Raw genomic sequence first — 19,327 nt, forward strand, 5'->3', positions numbered from 1 at the left:
ACAATGACTATTCTATCACACCAACGTAGTGTAACAGTATAAGAAATGGTTATAACAGTCAGTAACAAACACAAATATCTCTAAATATATATATATATATATATATATATATATATATATATATATACACCCGGGAGCTCCCCCTGCTCTAGACATTAAAGTCACTATCCTTTGTAACTAAATGCAGGGCCCTGCAATGAAAAGGTAGTCCTGACGTCTTCAGTCTTCGCTAGCTTTTATAATTGTAATCCATAAGGGTGTTCCTCCTGGGTGTTGCGCAGTGTAATAAAACACACTAAAACAATTGTAATCCAGCCGATTGACTAAGTGTTCTTATGTGAAGAAACAAGCATCTATCATCCGTTCTTAAAATCTGAGAGCTATTCAGGTGTAAAGTTCTCCAAGTTAACCTGTTCCGTGGGACTATCAGTCCCAGCAACACTCTGTAACAGTTCTAACTGTGTATGTAATAGTTAAACAAACTTCTTGGTGTTAACCCTCTCACCACACGGAAACCGGGCAAATGGATGTCTCAGTTTCAGCAATTCTCAGTCCGTATGGAGGCACCACCATGCCGTCACGCTGTTCCGTTCACAAACGACCGGGAGTCCTAGGTTATCTCCCCATGGGTCTCCGGAACGATCACTTCTGCTGCTCCAGCACGCTGTGATGTGATGGCAGGATCCTTGCAGCTGCTCCGCTCCTTCGCAAAGTAGGCCGCAACCCTGAAGAACATACACACCCACAGGGTTCTGCTGGCAGGCCACGCGTCTCAGGAACAAGAGACTTAAGATGGCCGCTCCTTACCCTTTTATATCCTCAGTTCTCACCTTGTCCAGGAGCATTGTGGGTGGGTCAGAGCTAAATTTCCGAAGTAAACAATGAATCACTTCCATGTGATTTCACTTGATCATGAAACGTAAACGTATTGTACTTTCTTAATTGTCCACAAGATGGCACTAACACAACCTATGTACTGTATAATACACATAGAGCTAGAAACAAAGGTTGTCAGTGCTACATACTCCCCCTGCTTTAAATATTTGGTCCCCAAAGATATGTAAGACCATGTTTCTGCTACACATCTTAGCCTCTAACCGAGTGCACAGGACTGACAGAGGAGCCTCCCACCAATACTCAGGTGTTGAAAAGCTACTCTGTGTACCCACAACTGTCACCTTAGTATCTGATACAGATGTGTCAAGGGGTGAAACAGGGCTCTCATTGTCCAGGTTGACTGAGGAGGAACTAGGCTCATCAGCATTCCTTTTTCTTCCGGGGCCCTTCTTTTTGTCTCCCAGGTTTCTCCTAATCCACATCGGCCTCTTCTTGACTCTTCAGTAGTTCTGTAAGTGGGTGAGCTATCTTTGCAAACCCCTCCACAAACCTCCGGTAGTAGGAACAGAATCCTAGGAATGACCTGAGCTCAGTCACATTCGTGGGCCTCGGCCAGGAGGTAACAGCTTCCAATTTCTCAGGGTCAGTTGCTATCCCTTCTTCAGACACAATGTTCACTGAAGATTAGTAGAATTGACACTTCTCCATTGAAAGTTTCAAACCCTCTTCATGTAGCCGCTTTAGAACTTTTTCCAGTCGCTCTTCATGCTCTTCGATAGTTCGACCAAATACAATGATATCGTCTAAGTGTACTAAGACCTCAATCAAATTCATTTAGCCTACCGTCTTCTCCATGAGCCACTGAAAAGTTGCTGGGGCCCCAGACAGACCTTGTGGCACCCGGTTGAATTCATAGAACCCCAAGGGGGTGATGAAAGCAGTCTTCTCCTTATCCTCAGGACTCATGGGGATCTGATAATAGCCACTCCTCAGATCTAATACACTGAACCACTTTGCCTCTGACGGGATCTGTAGTGCATCTTCTATACGGGGGGTAGTGTATTGATCAGGAATGGTCCGTCAGTTCAGAGTCCTGTAGTCGATACACAGCCGGAGTGACCCATTTTTCTTCCTCACCACCACTATCAGAGAGGCGTATGGGCTCCTGGACTCCTTGATAATCCCAGTCCTCTTCAGCTCAGACAGCTGTTCTCGGAGGCCTTCAAGATCTCCCAGTGGGATCCTCCTGACCCTTTCCTGAAAAGGTTTGTCTTCCTCCAACCGGATCTTGTGCTCTGCACTCTTGGCATACCCCACATCAAACTCGCTTTTGGAGAAAACTTCCTTCCATCTCATGAGCTGGGCTTTGGCCCTCTCCATCCATGCAGGCGTAAGGGAGGTGTTTTTCGGGTAAAAATTCTCTATGGGAATCTCCTGTTCTGGCCCCTTTTTCACATCTCTTGGCGAAACCGGGGTTGCTTGATTCGCCTGCCCAAGTAGCATTCTTGCTGGTATCTTCACAGGCAAGGCTGTCGTGTTCCGAACACTGACTGAGACTCTCCCCTTGCTTCTTTTAAGTATCTTAGTGGATAACACTTTTTGGAGTATCTCCAGACCCACATCTTCTTCCTGAGTGTCCGTCTCTAAGACAATGAAAGGACCAGGTTGTCTCCAACTCAACTTGACAGAGGCTCTCATGCACACAACTTCACCCGGTTGTAGCAGTGCTTCATTTCGGTCCAAACGCCAAACATTTCCCACTCCTTCTGGTGGGGCCTTTTGTTCGTGTACTATATTCCTGTACAATTAGGTTAGTATGGGATGCACCTTCATGGCCGGGGCACTTTCCTTCTGTACAAGCGGTGTCAGGAGTCTTCTGACCAGATCAGTATTCGTTCCGATGATAGGGGAACTTTTATGAACCCCAGGGGTCGGGAACACACAACCGCCAGAGTGTCGAAAGTCTCCGCCTTCCCAGCCACAGTTGGGTCAAAGGTGAGTTTGATAGGAATATATCCCTCATAAGGAAAGTTCTGGGTACCTAGACCCCATATCCACAATTCTTCCAACTTTTGCAGGGGCAGATGCTGGAGATGCTTCATGTGGAAATCTTTGTATAATAAGGTCACTTGAGCTCCGGTATCCAATAGTGCCTTAGCGTAGATTCCTTCTACCTGGATTGGGATAATCGGAGAGGGTCCCACTAAAGTGCGGGGAAATTCACCCTGAGTTTTCGGCTTCTTCTGCCTACTAGAACGCATCTTGACTCCTTGCTTCCATGGACGTTCACTCAACTTCATTCCTCCCTTTACTCTCAGAACTTTGGGAACTTGGGTTTCGTTGGAGTTGACGACAGTTACAGGGCGCTCAGCTGACTCCTTCACTGGGGCCCTTTGAATTTTTCTGCCAGCTTTTGGTGTTGTACTGCTGCCCTTGGACTTAGGCACACGTTTCCGAAATGCCCAACTCCTCCACAGTTGAAACAAAGTCCAGATCTGCTTCTGAAGGTGGAATTTGATAGTCTCTTCAATTTTTCTGTTCCTTCATTGGGCGGATTTGGAGGTCTCGTGGTCAGCGAAGCCATCATTTCCATCAACTGAGCCACCTGAGTCTTAAGAAGCTCAATCTGGGGATCATCCTCCATCACATTAACTGTTCGGACTCCAACAGTGTGCTTTGGGTCTTGAAGATTCTCCTTCTTCCTTTCCAGAATAGCTTTTTCCTCCCGTACAATCCGAATTAGATCTGGGTACTTTAATATACCTACATCTTGGCGAGTCCTTAACTGGAGGGTGATGGGGTCCAAAAGCTGGACACCCCTTAAGACCTGTTTGGCTCAAATTTCATCCACCTTACAGGGATCTAGTCCCTTCTTCAGTAATATCTGATGAATGACCTTGTCCAGCCGTCTCATATAGTCTGACAACTTCTCTCCAGCTTCCTGATAGGTGTGTTCTAATTGGTAAATTAGGTCGGAAACCTTTTCAGTACGTCCAAACACATCTTGTAGGATAGTAGTGTTGGGTTACACAGTCCTGTTTGCTGAGCTTTAAATTTCGAATAGCCTCGGAAGCAGGCCCTTTGAGACTCTCAGTAATCCGCTGTTTCTTCTGAGTTTTAGGGATGTCCCACTCATCCAATACCTGCGTGGTCTGTTCCAACCATTCTTCAAATGTATCCTCTCCTTTGGGTACAGGCCGTTGGCCTGAGAAAATGCCCAGTTTTCGGTACCCAGTCCCTGAATAGGTTGGTTTCCCTTTTTGACATTGGGACACTACATTTACCAGGGCTGTGATGAGTTCTGGCTCAATTGCGGCCGGCGCTGACTGTGATGGGACCCTGATTCCTGTGGGACTCATTTGGGAGAAGGTGGCAGAATTCTCCCCTTCTTCCCTTGGGTGGGTCAGGTGGAATTTGGTCTTGTCAGCGAGTTCAACACTTGCACCCCTGAAATTTTCCGGAACTCCCTTCCGCCATTCCAATAATGCATAGGTGCGGAACGCCTCATGATCAGGCCTTACTGCGACCACTTTGGCTCTTTGTCCTGGGGGATAGTGTTTTTACCACTTGGTTGATGTGTTCCTTCTCCCAGATATCTCCCCAGAGTCCCATGGCGACGCTCGCTTCTGAGCGGACGCCTTCCGCCTCACACCACTGTGCCACAGTGGGGGGATCCATTCTGGGGTTCTTAAGAGGGTGTTTGGCTTTAGAATGACAGTGATCCCGTACGAGCCCCCACATGTAGCAATAACTCTCGGTGGAGCTGCTGGTTTAGGTGGGCCTGTCCTCTATGCTCTTCACCCTTCTTAAATTGTTCAATCCCCTTGACACAAATGTAGTGCAGTGTTGTAATAATATGAATATCAACTTTAACCCACAATACACACTTACAGTTATAGCTACCTCTACCTGGGTGCTGGTAGCTCCACCTGCAGGAGAAATGACAACACTGCACACAAACTTCAGTAATAACCAAAAATAACTTCTTTCTTTGGGTAAATAATATATTTATATAAAGAATTATTACAATGACTATACTATCACACCAACGTAGTGTAACAGTATAAGAAATGGTTATAACAGTCAGTAACAGACACAAATATCTCTAAATATATATATATATATATATATATACCCGGGAGCTCCCCTTGCTCTAGACCTTAAAGTCACTATCCTTTGTAACTAAATGCAGGGCCCTGCAATGAAAAGGTAGTCCTGACGTCTTCAGTCTTCGCTAGCTTTTATAATTGTAATCCGTAAGGGTGTTCCTCCTGGGTGTTGCGCAGTATAATATAACACACTAAAACAATTGTAATCCAGCCGATTGACTAAGTGTTCTTATGTGAAGAAACAAGCATCTAGCATCCGTTCTTGAATACTGAAGTCTATTCAGGTGTAAAGTTCTCCAACTTCATTTGTTCCGTGGGACTATCGGTCCCAGCAACACCCTGTAACAGTTCTAACTGTGTATGTAATAGTTAAACAAACTTCTGGGTGTTAACCCTCTCACCACATGGAATCTGGGCAGATGGATGTCTCCGTTTCAGCAGTTCTCAGTCCGTATGGAGGCACCACCACGCCGTCACGCTGTTCCGTTCACAAACGACCAGGAGTCCTCTGTTATCTCCCCATGGGTCTCCGGAACGATCGCTTATGCTGCTCCAGCACGCTGTGATGTGATGGCAGGATCCTTGCAGCTGCTCCGCTCCTTCACATAGTAGGCCGCAACCCTGTAGAACACACACACCCACAGGGTTCTGCTGGCAGGCCACATGTCTCAGGAACAAGAGACTTAAGATGGCCGCTCCTTACCCTTTTATATCCTCCTACAATGCAGTTCAGTTCTCACCTTGTCCAGGAGCATTGTGGGTGGGTCAGAGCTAAAGTTCCGAAGTAAACAATGAATCACTTCCATGTCATTTCACTTGATCATGAAACGTAAACGTATTGTACTTTCTCAATTGTCCACAAGATGGCACTAACACAACCTATGTACTGTATAATACACATAGAGCTAGAAACAAAGGTTGTCAGCGCTACAGTGTATAGCTGCATTACATATGTGGATTACATTCATTTACTATACACCATTCACATTTAAATAGGCACATGTATGATCTTTAAATATTGATAAAAACAATGTTTTTTTAATAATTAGGTTAATGTATATTGTGTAGGGGGAATTTAATTTTATTATTTTATTAATATGTTGGGGAATAATGTGTGCTGATTCGTGTTAAACTTTTGTATTTTACGCTTCCTCATACTATAATTCCGCTACATCATGCGAGATCACAGTGAGAGGAGCCATTCTCAGGAGTTCCCGGTATTTGTAGATCGCTTCTCAACTCAACATGAGAAGCGATCTACAGACCTTCATAAACAGGAGCGATCTCCTCTGAGAATGCCTGAGAACTGAATAGCGGTATTTTACCGCAGTTTCATAAAAGGACACCTTGATGTTCTATTTTTTTTTTTTTAATTTGCATTTGGTTGTATCTCCAGCCTGCCATCCTCATGTCCCCTTGTGATGATACCAGTTCTGCTTGGGGCATAAGAGTACCCAAAGGAGCATATCTTAGACACATTGTATTCGCACCTGATTCCCATGGACCCAATGCTCCCTTTTCCTCTCCAAGGGGGAACCATGGATAACCTCCTAATGGGGCTAATGGGGATATTCTAGGGGCATATTTGCCGGTTTTGTTTATCCTGTCCCACACTGCCAGTGTATTCCGAGTTAATAGAGATGTCCATTTGGATAATCCCCTATCCTTGGCTGGTATCCATGGTGCTCCCGCTAAATCTCTTTCTGCCATGTTTTTCTCAATCGTCACCCATGCTTTATTTTCGGAGTCATGACACCAATTTAAAATGCGTACAAGAGACATTGCTCTGTAATACACTGCAATGTCTGGTAACCCGACTCCTCCCTCCCCTTTACTTCTGCGTAGGATGTTATATGCTATTCTGGCATTTCCATTCTTCCATATAAAGGACAGAAATGCTTTGCGTACCTTTTTTAAAAAATATTTGGGTAAGTGGTATGGGTACTGTATACAGTATATATAACAGTCTGGGTATTATATTAATTTTAAGGGTGTTAATCCTCCCAAACAATGTTAGTGTATGTCCTTTCCATCTATGCAAATCCTCTATTATTTTGGCGAGCAGGGCCTATAATTTCGTTCATTTAAGAGTTTTACGTCTGCAGAAATATACACTCCCAAATAAAACAAAGATCCATATAAACGGATATTTATTTTGCAGGGATATGGTTAATGATGGTGACACATGACTGGGTAATAATACCGATTTCTCTAGATTTATTTTAAAGTTCGATAATTTCCCATATCTCATCGCCTCCTGCATCACTACTTTTATGGATTCCTGGGGTTTAGAAAGAAAAAATTATAGATCATCAGCATATGCTGAAACTTTATACGCTCTAGATCCAATTCCTACTCCCACTATTCATTTATTTTCCCTTATTCGGCATAGGAATGGTTCTAACACGAAGGCAAATAGTATTGGGGACAATGGGCAACCCTGCCTTGTGCCATTTCGTATATCAAAACCGCCTGACAGGGTCCCATTAACCCTTACCCTTGCCCTTGGTCCAGCGTATAGTGCTGATACCCACCCCATCATCCATTCCCCCAGACCTATTCCCCTTAACACTTCCATCATGAATACCCAGTTCACTCCATCAAAAGCCTTTTCGGCGTCCATTGATAGCACTACCCTTGGTATCTTATTAGGTCCATTCTGTATCCAATGGAGAATATGAAGGGCCCAAATAGTATTATCTTTGGTTTCTCGTCTCATCATAAACCCCGTTTGGTCAGAGTGTACCAACTGTATTACTTTGTCCTGCAATCTAGTTGCTAATATCTTTGCTAGTAGTTTAGTGTCTGAGTTTAGGAGGGAAATAGGTCTATAGTTTGCGCAATATTGTGGGTCTTTTCCAGGTTTTAGTATTACTGTCACAAAGGCCAGTAATGCTTCTGGGGGTAACGGATTAGTAGCTGTAATTTGGTTGAAGTAGTTGCATAATGGTGTAATCAAAATACTAATGAATTTTTTATAGTACGCATTTGTTAGGCCATCCGGCCCAGGGCTTTTCCCCATTGGCAAATTTTCTATTGCTTTTTTTATTTCCTCTACTGTGATCTGCTCTTCCAGCCTCTCCACCACCTCCAGAGGAAAAGGTGGTAGTGTAGACTCCTTAATATAATCTCTTATATCCTCCACTTGATCCCCTTCTTCTACTCCTGACGAGGTTGATTGAATATTATATAGGCCCCTATAGAAATGTTGAATTTCCATAGCTATAGATTTTGTGTCTATTAAATGTTTATTGTTTGCTCGGATGTTATGAACATGGGAAGTTTCCTGTTGTTTTTTTAATTGTCTGACTGGTAGTTTGCCACACTTTTTCCCATGCTCATAAAATCTATGCGCAAAAAAACTATATTTGTCTTTGGTCCTTCTGTCCAGATATGTGAAGAGCTTTGTTCTAAGCATTTCCAGCTGTTTAGCGTCCCCAGGGTCGAGACTGTTCTTATGTTTAGTCTCTAACTCATGTATGTTTCCTAATAAATCTTCTATCTCCTTCCTTTTTTTCTTTTTTACTCATGATCCATGAGCTATTAGTTCCCCCTAATGACTGCTTTATGGGCCTCCCATATCGTTTGTTCTGATACTTCTCCTGATGTATTTTCTTCGAAGTAACTTATCATTTTTTTCCATATATTTCCGCTATCTGTTTGTCATCCAATGACTCGTTTAATCGTCATGTCCGCTCCCGTTGACCCACAGATACCGGAAGAAACTTCATCACCACTGGTGCATGGTCGGAAATCGTTATTGGTTCTATTATCACGGCTCTCACGTGTTCCAGATAATACTGGTCCACCATGAATAGATCCAACCTAGAGTATATTTTATGGGTCTTTGAATAATAACTATAATCCTTCATTCCCTCTTTAAAGGCCCGCCAACTATCTACCAAATGGAGGAATTGCAGATAATTTTTCACTTGTTTAAGCGCAAAAATCACACATCCCTCCCTAAACTTATCCAGCTTTTTTTGCGGCATATATGGAAGCGAACGTATAACAAAATCCATACAATGTTCCTTTAATGAATAAAACCTCCCCTCTGGGTCCGTTTGTACTGCCATAGAAATCAAGGGACATGTTTTCCCAAAAGCTAGATACATCGCTTGCCCTTGCTATTGGAGATAGTGTATGAAACCATTGGTTATAGGGGGATAACGGTAGCTTAAGTACCGATCCTGGCATAAATTGCATCTCTTGCATATAGGCTATGTCCGCAGCCTGGTGACGCATTTCCTGCCATAAACGGCCCCTTTTCTATGGTGAGCTCAAACCCCTTACATTATATGTCATAATCTTCAGTGAGTTATCCATCGCCTATTTTCTCAAGAAATGCACAAAGTCTACACATTTTTAACTTATTGCCGTCTGTTGTATTTTCCTTTTCTTTTAGGGAATCTGTAACAAAACCTAAAAACCCAAATCCACCACAACAAAACACCCTACTAATTAGAGTGTACCATCTACCAGGAGGGTTAACCCATGTGGGCACTCATTGCCCACCCCACACCCTCCCGCCCAATGCAGATTATTCAATCCTTAATCAGGACCTACCTATTTGTAATGAGGGAACATTTTTCCTCATTTATGCCCCGGACCGTTCTTCCTAATTTCTCTTATGGGGCTGCTTCCTTTATTTTAATACACCTTTTCTATATTTGTCACTGAGGAGGGAAGGAAGGAACAAGAACACATGTTCCTCTCCTTTTCCTCCGTCTCCTCCTCAGTGATCCATAACATTTCTATTTATACTCTCTATTTAAGTCCTTTGTCGACTTCTCTCTGGAACTTGAGACCAAGGCTCAGGACGTTGTATTATGGTGTTTACATTTTTGTTATCCAATCTACAAAATCAATTGGGTGGAGGTCCAATACCTCCAAAAACATTTTTAAGTCATCTTTAGTGCGGAGTACTGCCATTTTCCCATTTCGTGAGGCTATTAAACAAAAGGGGAATCCCCATCAATATCTAATCTCCGCCTGCCGCATTGCTTCCAGTAATGAACGCACCATTCTGCGTTGCATTAAAGTTCTGCGTGATATGTCAGGGAATAAAGCAATTTGTGTCCCTTCATATTTAATCAAGGGTGTGTCTCGTACAGTCCTCATTATAATCTCCTTCACAGAGTATTTATGAATTTTGCAAATCACATCCCTTGGCCTTTTTTTTATTCTGTTTTACAAGAGGGTTAGTGGGGTGGACTCTGTCTATTTCCACTGGTCCCGGCATACTCGGCCCCATGATTTGCGAAAAAAGCTTTTCCACCGTTACTAATAGATTTTTATTGTTGTATTTCTCAGGTAAGTCCCTTATCCGTATATTTTGCCGGCGGTCTCTGTTCTCAATATCGTCCAATTGATCTCTATAGGTGTTCAACATATCTTCCTGCTGTTTAATAATGTCTTGTACCTCTCCCACAGCTTGTTTAATCTCATCTAGGCCGTCTTCCAGCACTTCCACTCTTTTTCCCACTGCCACTATCTCTTCCCTGAGATCTTCCACTGCTTGTTTACATGACCTCTCTACTGTGGATATCAGGTCTTGCATGTCTATTTTCATGGGTAATGCTCTTATCAGTTCTCTAATGTCTCTAATGTCCTGGTCATTAACATTCCTTACTGGTTCTGTCTCAGTGTCCTCTATGCAGAGTATATGCTCCTTAGCGGCACCTTCTATCAGCTCAGCCGAGGTACAGGTGATGTTGTTCCTTCTGGTGTTTGCTCTGTCTCTGGGGGTCCCTCTCCTGTTCCTGTATAACCCTGGTCGTCTCCCATTGGGTCTGCTAGTGGGGTGGTGGTTCTAATTGGGTCTCTTGAATTGTCTTTTGGGGTTACTCCCGGCTTGTTTGCTAATTGGCTTACTCTGTCCTTAAGGGGGATAAATATCTCCAACCCCTGTTCTGTTGGGGTGTCCCCCAGCTCTGGAAGTCTCTCTTTACCATTTTTAGATCCATTCCCCCACCAAATTTCTTCCATACCTTTGGGGGTCTGCGGACTGCGCCTCTGCTCCAGTTCCGTGAGCGCTGTATGCCCACTGCGTCTGCCTCCACTCCGCTCCTCTCCTCCTCCAGACATCTGCCTGCCTCTCCCGCTTGTAGGCGGGCTCCGGATCTGTGAGCTGTGGATGTGGGCGGTGTGAAGCATAGGTGAGCCCCTGCCGGATTTCCTCTGAAACCCTCTGGTTTCTGGGCTTCCATATCGGCGCATCGCCGCTCCTGCAGTGCCCCCGGTATTCTCCCCTCTCTGTGGCATCATGTAAGCTCTCAGTCTGCCGGCCACATTCCTACTTCCTCCTCCGGCCGGCTGAAGGGCTGCACGCCTGCGAGTGGTCATCTCCGTCTCCGCTACTACGGTTTTCTATGCTCTCACCGCTCTCTCTCTCTCACCTGCTGTGTACTGTGTGCAGCTAATGGCTGAAGCTGAGGCTATCAACCTCTAATCAGGTGCATCAGGTGCAGCTCTCTCTCTATGTGGTCCAGGTGTGTGAGGGAGCTCTCACCTCACCCGTCTACTCCTCCCATCCTCTCGTTAGCACCAATGAGCCACTGCATGCATTTTTAGTGCAGACATATACATTGATCTTGACCACATCACATGCATCTTAGTCGGGAGAACATCCTCCAACATAATCCAGGGGTCTTAGGGGTGTACTCACTTTTGTTGCCAGCAGTTAAGACATTAATGGCTGTGTGTTGAGTTATTTTGAGGGGACAGCAAATTTACACTGTTATACAAGCTGTACACTCACTACTTTACATTGTAGCAAAGTGTCATTTCTTCAGTGTTGTCACATGAAAAGATAGAATAAAATATTTACAAACACATGAGGGGTGTACTCATTTTTGTGTATATATATATATATATATATATATATATATATACACAGTTGTGCTCATAAGTTTACACACCCTGGCAGAATTTATGATTTCTTGGCCATTTTTCAGAGAATATGAATGATAACACAAAAACTTTTCTTTCACTCCTGGTTAGTGTTTGGCTAAAGCCATTTATTATCAATCAGCTATGTTTACTCTTTTTAAATCATAATGGCAACAGAAACTAACCAATTGACTTTGATCAAAAGTTTACATACCCCAGTTCTTAATACCGTGTATTGCCTTCTGATAGGGTAAATGGAATAACTATTTATCAAACATTTAGTTATGATTATCAAAACATGTATTCTGATTAAGCAGAGGCACTTTTTACAAATGTTTTGTTATATAATATAACAGCTGTTTTTGGTTGTGGTCAAATGCCATTCACACCTTCAGCTGTGGAAAGGTTTATCTCAGATTTTCCACAGAGATTGGGACGTGACATTGTGACATCTATATGTGAATTGACCATCTGCTAGAAAGTAGTTGGGTAGTCCTCAATAATATACGACACCTCATCCCAAGATTTAAGAAAATCATATAAGAAGGGAGGAAGAGATATAGGGATTATAGCGGTGCCAAGAACAACAACCTTATTTAAGTTTTTATTTATTTATTTTTATTTTTTTATTTTTTTTTCTGTTTAGCATTGTAAATGAACAACAATTTAATCAGGACTTCAAAGAGACTTACAAGGCAGCCCCAAGCTATGTATAGAGTATAAAAGGAAGTTCGGCTCCTAGCCTCAGTCAGAACAATCATATTGAATGTTACCATGTACTTACTGTATTGTTCTCCCTGCCTATAGCTAAAACTATAGGCTTGAATATTAAATACATCTTTTTGAACGTAGTCAAAATGTTATTGGAAACCCCTAAGTTCTGGGATTTTCCTATCAATTGGTCCTTCAAAGCCAGAAACCGATACTTTGCAGATGCCGCTGAGACACGGAACATCAATGACAGCTTGAAGTCTTTTGTGGCATTTGTGGAGAGGCTCTTTATCTTTTCAGATGGTAAAGCTGCCCATTCCTCTTGGCAAAAAGCCTCCAGTTCCTGGAAATTCTTGGGCTGTCTTGCATGAACAGGGAGGCCCAGAATGATAATGGAAGTATGGAATGGTAATGAAGGGCTGGGCATGACAAGGTGGAACAGGAGACAACTAGGGTTAAAGTAAATGGAAGTAAGAGGGAGGGGATTGAAAGTAACTTAGGGGGTGGAGAGATATAAAAGGAATAGGCGGGGTTTTGGGCAGGAGCAGTGTGAAGAGACAGACAAAGGGGAAATTGGACACTGACACAGGGGGAGAGAAGCAGTTTTTGCAGCAGCATGGCAGACATAGATTTGATTCTAGCACAACGGCGGCGGCTACGAGAGGGCAGGACTGGCTACAGGCACAGGTAGCGGCATTGCTTTCGAATGAGGGGGGGGGGTCCAGCGCGGGGGGGAAGCGACTCCATGCACCACGCGGTCTCAGCCTCCTGAGCGTTTTTCACCAGGCCCCTCAAGCCGAACAGCTCGCCCTAATAGGAGCCCGGGAATGGACCCGTCGGCTCCCCCAGCAAAACGGGTGGCCGCCGCCACCCCTGGGGGGACCGGACGGAATCCTCAGCAACGGTGGAGCTCGGGGGGCTGGGCTTCGGGCCGTAATGGCGCCTGAGCATCGCCACCCAGAAGACAGGACAGCGGTAGCACTCCCTCCGCAGCACAGGCATCTGCTAGGGGGGAGATCTGATGGGGGAGGAGCGGGGGCACGGCTGGAGGTCAGCAACTTGACGCTGCTGGCAGCCCTTCAGTGTCAAGCAGAAGATTGGAGCCAGGAGAAGACAGAAGGAGAGGACCAGGGGCCAGCCGAGGAGCCAGCAGTGGGGGACAGCAGGGCACGGCAGCCGGTGGTCGCATGGAGAGGGGGAGAACAGCCACAAGACGGGAATCCACAGCCTCCAGGCAGGCTTCGCCTGGGAGGTTACTCACGCCGATGCTCCAGGACACGGAGGTACGGTCAGAAGGCGAATTGTCGGGAGACGTGTGCCAGGATATCGCGACATCTGGAGGGTCTGGTGCAGCGGCGATGGGGAGCAGACCCAGTCAGCCTGGTAAGTCACATGTTTTACCTGATCTTGTTATTAATGATGATGTTGGTAATTTGTTAGGTATGGGGGATAGGGGGGCCACGAGGTCTCCTGGGGGAGCTGTGGGGACCACAGCGGGGGGACCACCTGGCCTAGGGGGGACGGGCGTTCAGCCTGTCGCCTCCAGGACAGGGGGACCGTTGCAGGAGTTACTGGGGGGATTAAGGGATTTGGTTCAGCGATTTGCAACCAACCAGACGGCGCCAGCAATAGTGGCACCGTGGGTTGGAGGACAGGTTGAGAAGTCGGGTACTGGGGGGACCCCGGGGACAGGGGGTGAAGCTTTTGCCACATCAGACGCAGGGGTATCGGGAAATACCACCACGGGGGAATCTGCGGTGGTGGTCAGGAAGGATGTGGTCAGGATAGCAGATGCAGCGAAATGCAAAGTCTATGTCTGCTATGAAGGCCCGCTGGGAGAACATTTAAAACAAGAAGTTCGAGAAAAAGTCGTAAAAGGTGAGTATGTTGAAATTTTCTCCTTGTTACCGTTGGAGAAGTTCAACTTTGACAGGGTGAAGCCGGACGATTCAAAAAAAGAGGACGAGGAGAAGCGGAGGTATCAGTTGATCCCTAGGACTTTTGGGAATTGGTTACAGGATTTTGCCATTATGGCAAGCGTAATAGGTGAGAAGAACCCGGAGCATTGCTCGGCGTTGTTTTGCTATATGGACGCCATAGGGGAGGCACATAGGGTGTATGGGGGAACCGCGCGGCTTCGTTATGACGAGCAATTTAGGCAACAAAGGACGGTTAGGCCGGCTCTTAGGTGGGACCATAAAGATATCAGCTATTGGATGCGCTTGATGTCTTCCGCCAGGGTACCAAACCAGCCTTTTCATGGGGGGGGCGGGGGATCGTCCACCCCTGGACTCCCGGCCGGGAAAAAATTTGAGGTGTGTTGGCAGTTTAACGAAGGATCCTGCAAGTTTGGGGGATCCTGTCGTTTTAAACATGTTCAGGATGTGGGGAGAACCATGCTTTGTCACGCTGCTTCAAAAAAGGAAAGAAGCCAGGGGAGCCTGCTCAGAAGAGGGACAACGCTGGTGATGGAGGTAAGGATGCGGCCTTTCTTAAATAGGTATCCAGATAAAGAGGCAGCGAAGGTGTTGGGGGAGGGTTTTTCAGTGGGTTTCAGAATTCCATGCTCTCTGGCAGCTATACCTCCGATGGCCAAGAATTTACGGTCAGCATTGCAGAATCCTGGGGTGGCTTCAGAGAAACTGGCCAAGGAGGTTGCGTTGGGGCGCATGAGTGGGCCTTTTGCAACTAAGCCGCTACAGGATTTGGTAGTGTCACCGTTGGGAGTGGTGCCTAAGAAGGAACCGAATAAGTTTCGCCTTATTCACCACCTCTCGTTTCCAAAAGGGGCATCTGTGAACGACGGTATCAATCCTGTGGATTGTAAAGTGTTGTACACATCATTCGATGCAGCAGTGGGATGGGTGAGGCATTACGGTCAGGGGGCGCTCATGGCAAAATCGGACATTGGGTCGGCATTCTGTTTGCTCCCAGTACATCCGGACAGTTTTTGGCTGTTGGGTTGCTGTTGGCAGGGGGAATTTTACGCCGATCGGTGTCTGCCAATGGGTTGCTCTATATCTTGTGCCAAGTTTGAATTGTTTAGGGCTGGATTCCGTGATAAATTACCTTGATGACTTCCTCTGCGTGGGGCCTCGTTCGTCTAAGGGGTGTGCGATTCTGTTGGCAACCCTGCAACACATTGCGGGTAAGTTTGGGGTACCATTGGCAGCAGATAAAACGGAGGGCCCAACGACAGTGTTGAGTTTTTTGGGCATCGAAATAGATACCGGTGCGATGGAGTGTAGGTTGCCAGGGGATAAGGTGACTGGGTTAAAAATGGATGTCAGGGACATGATGGAGAAAAGGAAAGTGCAGCTGCGGCAATTACAATCCCTATTAGGTAAGTTGAATTTTGCGTGTCGCATTATTCCAATGGGTAGGGTTTTTTGCCGATGGTTGTCGGCTGCTACAGCCGGGATACAGTCTCCGACCCATTTTATCAGGCTTACCAGGGAACATAGGGAGGACTTGAAGGTGTGGCACACGTTCCTGGAAAGCTACAATGGACGTTCGGTGTGGATGGAAGGACCGGTAAGTAATTGCGACATGGATTTGGTGACAGACGCGGCGGGCTCTACGGGGATTTTTTCCAAGGGCAGTGGAGTGCGGTGGCATGGCCGGAATTTTGGGTGGAGGCGGGATTTACTTGGAATTTGGTGCTATTGGAATTGTTTCCGGCGGTATTGGCAGTAGAATTGTGGGGGGGAGAGGTGGCGAAACTTGAAAATACGCTTGAATTGTGACAATATGGGGGTGGTTCAGGTCGTCAATCGGCTATCGGCATCATCCCAGCCGGTAATACGGTTGTTGCGCCACCTGGTGTTGAGGTGTTTACAACTTAATGTTTTTCTATATGCTGTTCATATCCCGGGCGTTGATAATATGTTGGCTGACTCCTTGTCTCGGTTCCAGTGGGACAGATTCAGGGAGCTGGCGCCCGCTGCGGAAGCAGAGGGGATTCCTTGTCCAGGGTGGCTTTGGGAGATGGTATCGGAACCGCAGCAGGATGGATCAGGAAATCGGTGAGTGGGGCGACATGGGCGGCATATAGTAAAGTGTGGTCAGAATAGGCTACATTTACACGGCTGGCGGGCTGGAAGGGCTGGACTTGAGGTTGTTGGTAGTGTATTTTGTGTCGCCACACATGGAGGGAGGTGGTTCAGTGTCTGCAATTGAGCGGAAGTTGGCGGGGTTGGCCTCGCTTCGTCTGGATCTTAGGGCACTCCTATGTTTTCTGGGGTGCAAAATAGGGGGAAGTCAGACCAGAAGGCAGGCAACTAGGGATTTCCAGGGGGGATGCATGTATTCGCTGGTTAGGCTTTCCAGGGATGGGGTGGGGTAGAGTTGTTCCGGAGGATGAACGCTACGCTCGACTTGACCGCCCCCCGGATGTTTTAGTTTTACATGCAGGAGGCAATGATCTGGGGGTCCGATCTACCAGGGAACTGGTGTCGGCCGTTAAGTGCGATTTTTTTTTGGCACTTCGGGTGGCCTTCATGGGAATGATCATAGTATGGTCTGACATAGTGGCACGGACTTCATGGCGCATGGCGCCATCGGTAACTAGGATCAACAAAGCACGAATCAAAGTGAACAAGGCGGTGGGAAAATTTGTTGTTAACAATGGGGGATTGGTAGTGAGGCATGGGGATGTACCTAAGGGGAGATGGGGTGCACCTTACCGCAGTAGGCATTGATCTTTGGGCTCTCGGTCTTCAGGATGGCATTGAGAGGGCATTGCGGGTGTGGAGGTGCCCTTAAGGCTAAGGGGTCATCCTTGCGGGCTGTGGTGGCATCTTTGGTCTCTGATGGTGGTACAAAATAAACAGAGGTGATGGTAAATGATGGGGGGCTTTCAGTATTACGTGCCCCTCTGGTGTGTTCTTACAGCGGAAGGCTAGGCTGGAAGACAAATGTTTACACTGCGGGAAGGGTGTTGTCACCGAGCTATTTAATACGGCTGGAGGCCTGGTATGGTAAAATTATGGTACTGCAGTGTAATGGTGATGGAGAAGTTTATTTATTTTACTATTTATTTATTTCAGGTACTTATATAGCGCCGTCAATTTACGCAGCGCTTTACATATACATTGTACATTCACATCAGTCCCTACCCTCAAGGAGCTTACAATCTAAGGTCCCTAACTCACATTCATACATACTAGGGACAATTTAGACAGGATCCAATTAACCTACCAGCATGTCTTTGGAGTGTGGGAGGAAACCGGAGTACCCGGAGGAAACCCACGCAGGCACAGGGAGAACATGCAAACTCCAAGCAGGTAGTGTTGTGGTTGGGATTCGAACCAGTGACCCTTCTTACTGCTAGGTGAGTGCTACCACTACACCACTGTGCCGCCCATTTTTGAAATGGAGGATGTGAAGTTAGGAGTGCCATCAGAAGACCAAAGATTGGGAGGTGTCAGAACTGTCAGTTAAAAAGTTGTACATAGTTGTACATATGTTGATTAAAAAAGTTATTTAAAAGTTATTTATAAGTTGGTTTTATAGTTTTATAATAAAGGAGGCTGCTATGGCCAGTTTTTACTCCAAAACAACTCCTGTGTGTTTGGTCTAATTTATTATAAATAAGAAAGGGGAAAAAATAGGGGATTAGTAAATAAAGAGTGGGTGATGGAAGTTGGGGATATTAGTTCCTACACTGGTCAAGGGAGGCCCGGAATGATAATGGAAGTATGTAATGGTAATGAAGGGCTGGGCATGACAAGGTGGAACAGGAGACAACTGAGGGTTAAAGTAAATGGAAGTAAGAGGGAGTGGACTGAAGTTAACTTAGGGGTGGAGAGATATAAAAGGAATAGGTGGGGTTTTGGGCAGGAGCAGTGTGAAGAGACAGACAAAGGGGAAGTTGCCCACCCACCCTCCCTTTGGTTTTCTGTGAGTATTTTCTGGTTTGCTGTTTCTGTTTTTCTTTTATTGCAGGTGAATGGATCAAGGTCGTCATAGCAGTGCTTTATCGGCGGCATCTTTGGTCTCTGATGGTGGTACAAAATAAACAGAGGTGATGGTAAATGGTGGGGGGCTTTTTAGTATTACGTGCCCCTCTGGTGTGTTCTTACAGCGGAAGGCTAGGCTGGAAGACAAATGTTTACACTGCGGGAAGGGTGTTGTCACCGAGCTGTTTAATACGGCTGGAGGCCTGGTATGGTAAAATTATGGTAGTGTAATGGGGATGGAGAAGTTTTTGAAATGGAGGATGTGAAGTTCGGAGTGCCATCAGAAGACCAAAGATTGGGAGGTGTCAGAACTGTCAGTTAAAAAGTTTACATAGTTGTACATATGTTGATTAAAAAAGTTATTTAAAAGTTATTTAAAAGTTGGTTTTATAGTTTTATAATAAAGGAGGCTGCCATGGCCAATTTTTACTCCAAAACAACTCCTGTGTGTGTGGTCTAATTTATTATAAATAAGAAAGGGGAAAAAATAGGGGATTAGTAAATAAAGAGTGGGTGATGGAAGTTGGGGATATTAGTTCCTACACTGGTCATGCACATTTGAGATCTCCCCACAGTGGCTCAATGATATTGAGGTCAGGAGACTGAGATGGCCACTCCAGAACCTTCACTTTATTCTGCTGTAGCCAATGACAGGTTGACTTGGCCTTGTGTTTTGGATCATTGTCATGTTGGAATGTCCAAGTACGTCCCATGTGAAGCTTCCTGGCTGATGAATGTAAATGTTCCTTCAGTATTTTGTAGCTGCCTGCGGTAGTGATAGGATCAGGAAAACACCACCAACCTTCTACAGGTAGCTTT

This window comes from Aquarana catesbeiana, linkage group LG06, assembly GCF_042186555.1.
Source record: "Aquarana catesbeiana isolate 2022-GZ linkage group LG06, ASM4218655v1, whole genome shotgun sequence".
In the NCBI taxonomy this organism is placed as follows: Eukaryota; Metazoa; Chordata; class Amphibia; order Anura; family Ranidae; genus Aquarana; species Aquarana catesbeiana.